The sequence below is a fragment of the Chenopodium quinoa genome, unplaced genomic scaffold (assembly GCF_001683475.1).
Source record: "Chenopodium quinoa cultivar QQ74 unplaced genomic scaffold, ASM168347v1, whole genome shotgun sequence".
Taxonomy (NCBI): domain Eukaryota; kingdom Viridiplantae; phylum Streptophyta; class Magnoliopsida; order Caryophyllales; family Amaranthaceae; genus Chenopodium; species Chenopodium quinoa.
In genome coordinates this window covers 3,884,787-3,890,786 of record NW_018743252.1, presented here as the reverse complement: position 1 = coordinate 3,890,786, position 6,000 = coordinate 3,884,787, and positions in this window count along the sequence as shown.

Genomic DNA, 6,000 nt, shown 5'->3' with positions numbered 1-6,000 from the left:
GGCCACATAGCCGAGTACGTTGACCCAGGAGTTCGGGGCTAACTGCCATAACCCCAACTCATACCCATCCAAGATCCGCTGAACAGCCGGATGTAATGGGAAGCGCAGCCCAGCCTTGATGGCCGCCTCGTAGCAGCCAAAGCAGGCGCTATCATAACTAGTACCAGCCGGCCAGACGACTGTGTCTTCTGGATCCGGCACGAACACTAAAAAGTCGGGGCCCATTGTGTGGTTTGCGATAAAGCTCTCCACTTTCTCTTGCATGGCTGTGATCCGGCCCCGAGGTACCGTGCAATAGTAGGGGGTATTTTGCTCTCGGTAAGAGGCGGATGGCTCCGCCCAATTGTCCCCCTTCTCAACTGCGTGAGAAAGCCTCGCCTCTTGCAGGCGACTGTTTTTCTCTTCTGTGTCCAGAGAAGCATGGCCAGAAGAGCTAGACTCGGAATCGTCCTCTGACGAGTCCGAAGAGGTCGACTCCTCCCCTCTCCCGGAGGGGCCCGCCTCCTCTCCTTTAAAAGGAGCAGGAGAGAATGAAGAATTGTCAACTGAGAAATGGGAAGGGGTCACTTTGATTCCTCCCTCAGAACAGCCGGCTTTCAAGCCGCTTTGTTTCACTTCCACATCTGGCGCCTGGTCAGATGTTTCACTAATTGGCACCCTACGGGAGGAGCCGTCTGAATTTGAGATCCTGGCAGTCTTTTTTGTTCTGGCCATCATGCTCTGCATAGACACAGGTACAGTCGGACTTTGTATAAAGGGCAAAGATGGGTCCGGAAAAGGGCAGGCGACACTCTTAGTCCTAGATTCAGTCGTCCCCGGTGACCGACTGATCACTAACCTAGGTCGTGTCGTGTGCTTCCGTGGTGCCATTTCAAAAAAAAGAATAAAATAAAAAGAAAATTAAGAGTAAGAGAACCGACAGTTACCTGAACGAGTGACGATTGATGAAGTTCTGAAAATCCTTTGCAGTCGGCTTGTCAGAGCAGGCGGTAGGCAGAAAAGTCTAAAATGTCAGAGCAAGTTCAGGGGTCCGAATGTTCTCTCACAAAGTTCTCAAGTGTGAAAATGACTGAAGTCAACAGTCCTTTATATAGGCGAAGTGAGAAGGCGAAGGGTCACTTCCAGAATTCAAAATTTGGGCGGGAGAATCTCTCGGCCCTTCGCCGAGTGACACCTGTAGCAGGTCGTCGCCTGTTACAGTTCGACACCTGTCACAGGTAACACGTGACCAGTCACGTGCCACCTGTGAGGGGCAAATGATTAGGGGATTTTGCTCCTACCAATCACCATCTGACAAGTGGACCAATCAGGTTCCGCCATGTGTCCGTCACATGGGCCAATAGGAGCCTGCCACGTGTCAAGCAATGATCCGTCCACCTTGGACCAATTACGACACGACATGTGTCCTTCCCATGACACTTGGGATAACCGGCCACCTAGGCCCAACTTCCGAGGGAAGCCCAATCAGCCCAAGGTTAACCTAAACCTAGATTGGCACGTTTCCCGAGGTTATAAATACCTCCCTTAATCCTCATTAAGGGGGAGGACAGAGATTACACAGAGATAACAGGCTGATCACGCTAACAAAGCAGATTACCTACATTAAACACTCTCACCTAGAGAGACCCAATCACTTTAATTTCCGCATTAATTACTCCTTAATCAAGTACTAACTTGACCGTTGGAGGCGGAGCTCCCACCACCAGGAGTCTCCGTTGTTTTGCAGGTACAGACGTCCGGTTCCAGTCTCGGAATTGTAACTCTCCCGCAGGACATCAGAAAACCCCGAAACAACTGTCACTGAAACTTTCATGTGAACTTTCATGTGAAGGTTCATCGTATGGTACTTCTTCAATTTTTTTCCTTTTTCCTACATTTTTTTTGGCAGGGCTGGTAATGTTTTCTGAAAATTCAAAATAAACCAAACGTTTAATATAAATGATTATTCTATGTATTCATAATGAATATTTAAATGTTAACATGTTATACCTCCTTTCTTAGAAGCTTTTTTCACTCCACCTTTTGTAGTGGGAGCAAGTCTCTTTTTCCCACATAAACAAATTAAACATTATAAATATAATAAATAAACATTTTAAAATTATAATAAGGATAAACTTGTTGAACATTTACCCTTTGTTGTAGCAGGTGCTTTTGATTGTCCGTTTGAAGCTGGTACGTTCACTTGTTTTTCAGCAAGAGCTTTTGTCTTTTTCAAAACTTTTTTCGCAATCATCTGCAGCCTCATCCTCAACATTTTCTGCAGGAGCATTTCTATCAAGTTTGAGTGAATTTTCTTTTTCAGGACTTTTCTCGCAACCATTTTAACTCTTGGTTGCTTCTGTGATGATTCTTCACTCATTTGAGATTCAAAGACACTGTACAAATGGTGTGTTTCATCCTCAATGGTTACATCTTCTGTTGTTCTCTTCTTATCATCTGTTTAAATTTATCAAATTAAATTAGTTAAATGAAAATGAATATTATGTAAATCAATAATGTTCATTGTTCTTTATAAATTTGAACATTGTATGTTTGTGTATCATTAATCACATTTAACATATTACCCTTTTGTGCTTCAGTGTTTGCTGATGACACAATCTTGTTCTTTTCCATGTCTGTTATCTCTGTTGTCTCCTTATCACCTGTTTAAAATAATAAAAGTTAACTTGAACAAGTGAAACAAATAATATATTAACAAAAAATGTTCATTATGAGTATGAACATTTCATATTACCTTTTATCTGCTTCAGTGTTTTCTGGCACCTACTTTGTCTTTCCTATCTCAATTGTCCATTTGTCTGTTATTGGTTTATTTTCATTGACAGCAGTAACATCAGGTGTATCTTTAGGTGCATCAATAGTAGTAGCATCCTTAATTTGAAAACTAAAATCAAAATAATTGTTATACTAAATGTGATATAATAAATATAATGATGAACTACAATATTTAGTACAAATTTTTTGAACCTCATTTGTTGATTTGTCTCTAATCTTGATTTAACATTATAATTTTTAGTCGGACCTTTTTTTTCACTAAAATTTTAACAATTATCTAGTAATTTTGATGTATACACTATATAAAATACACAATGCTTGTATATAGAATTATTATGTTCATATATATAAACTTACTTGGTGTTCAAACTGTATCTTTGATACATATTACCCAATTCATTTTTTCCTATAACCTTCTTTAGACTTAATGATTCAGAATTTGCATCTCTTAATTGCAGCAAGTATTTCACTTTAAATGGTACATCGCTACAATATAGATTGTTTATGAAATATTAGTTTGAATACATAAATCTGCAATGAATTATCAATTTCATAAATGTGCATAAAGTTCCACAGAAATGAACATTTGTTATTTAGGCATATAAACATATTTGTATAATCAAATGAACAAATACAAATATATTATAATACTAAAATCATAGTATATAACCAAAATCATGACAACCATATATATAACATATTAAACAAATGAACATAATATATACTATAAATGATTATACCTTGGAAATGGAGACATTTTTAAATCTGTACCACTTGATTTGTTAATATCTTTTAAAAGTCCTGGATCTACAACTAGAGTCTTTTCGCGGGTTTTTTTTTTCAAATTTTTCCAGTTTTGATTGAATAGGTACATCATCATCATCTCTGTTTTGTTTAATAAACTGTTAATGTTTTTCACTAAAACAACTTTGCAATCAATTCTATAGTTTTAAGTAGTGAGAAAACTTACATTTCGTCAGAATTTTTCTCCAAAGTACTCTTCTCTGAAGTATTTTCTCTAAAATGTTCTTCTCCGAATTGTTTTTTGTTGTTCTAGAAAAATCGCACAAATCATAGTAATATTTAAATCAATTTTGAATAAAAATTAGTTATATTCTACTATATTGCGTTTTAGAATAGATAATCGTAAGAAATTGAACAAAAATTAGAGTCCATACATAAAATTGCACCAAAATTGAACAAATTACTTTTTTGTTAAATGATGTTCCGATTGAACAGTTTCATCTTGAATGTCAGACATTTCTACTAATTTTGAAGTAATTTTGTACAAATTTTTCTTGTAATTGCTTCGATTTTTGAGCTTTATGAGAGAGAAAATGCAGGAAAATTGAAGAAGAAGGTTGTATAGAGAGAAAATGGTGGGTTTTTTTTTATGTATATATATGTGGGGTAGGGGCGGTTTTTAACTAGTTACTACAATTAGTGGGGGATGAGGCGGTTAATCTGTAGTTAATGGGGAGATTCAATACGCAGCGTTTAGGGGGAGTGTAGGTAGTGGAACCTACACTAGGGGGTAGGTGTTAGGAATTAATTTTTGTTTATCACATATATTAATCCGGGCTTCCTTGAGTGATAATACAAGTTTATCTTCTTATTAAACATGGGATGTTACAGTAACTATTATTAAGGGCAAACTTGTAATTAAATGACGTAATTTTGCACAAGTTCGGAATGGTCGAATGGATGAAAATGAAAAATGTTTCAAATATTACTAAAGTTAAAATTTGCACATTCAAATATTACTTCCGTGAATACTCTAAGTTATACATGGATTATTTTCTCCTTTATTTGAATCAACAAAATGCCTAATTGCCAGAGTAACCTAAACACCATATATATATATATATATATATATATATATATATATATATATATATATATATATATATATATATATATATATATATCAACATTGTCATTTTCATAAACTCAATTACCATAGTAACTATCATCAAAGCCAAGTTGTGCTGATGTTACAATTACTCACGAGTCGTCAATCCATGTGTTGTTGATGTTTCTTATTTCACAAATGAATGGATTTATCCTCTTTGATTACCGCCATGTTATTTAATTCTATAATGTCACCCTTGATGCTCCATAATTAAAAGAGTTGATTTTACTTCATCTTTCCTCTCATTATATGTCCGAACTTCTGTAAGGAGAGCAATGGTTGATAATTAAAGTAATTGGCAACGAACAAATAGGACAATTAATAAGAAGTGATAAATAAGACAAGATATTGGAAGGTTGAAAAGTCCTTCAAGCAATTACTTTATGATATTATAAAACCCATCACCTCAAGAGTAATCTGTCACTAATTTTCACACTCAAGCACAAGGGTTAGAAAACCAAGATCACTAATTTTCACTCTCAAGCACAAGGGTACAAAACCAAGAACCCTAGCACTCAATGTGTTTCTTTCAAATTCTCGATGAATTCCCATCTAAACTATTGCATCAGCGTCTCAATTAAACAAAAAACTTTCTAAATTATAAGCTATTATACTTTTATAGGGTTTCGAATCACATACTCAACATCTTCCAATCTTTTTAATAAAACAAGCTAAATATCAAATATTATGGCGAATATGAGATTTTGCCAAAGAGACCTCTTTGCATACTATTACTACCTCTATTTCATATTTTTTGCAACTTTGGAGGGCGCACGAATTCTCCTACACGAAATTTGTTCGTGAGTGTAAAATAGAGAGAAAAAAGAATGGATGCATGTGATGAATAGAGAGATAGAGAGATATGACAACCTAAAAAGGAAATAAAACATTTGTTGCAAATAATGTATAGCATCAATTTTTGGAAAAAATTGCAAAAAAAAAGCGAAACGGAGGCATTAGAAAGAATTATTGTATCACAACTATATATTACTTGTAAGCCTCCTCAAACTTACTATCCGCAATCCAACTTGATAGTTTAGCCTTAGGGGTTTTGTTATGATAAGATTTTCTGCATCTTTTTTCTCAATTTAATTCTCATATATCAGTGCGTTAAGCCCACAAATAGGTACTATGTTTCTATATTTTTCACTGTTTGAGTTCTCATGTTTTTTTTTCACAGTTTGGGTACTCAACAGTGAAATTTAGTCAAAAACTTAGTACCTTGGTTTAGAAAGCATAGTACCCTAATCAACATTAAATGAATTTTTTTTTCCCCAGAAAAAATGGATAGTACTTCCTCCGTTCTTTATTAC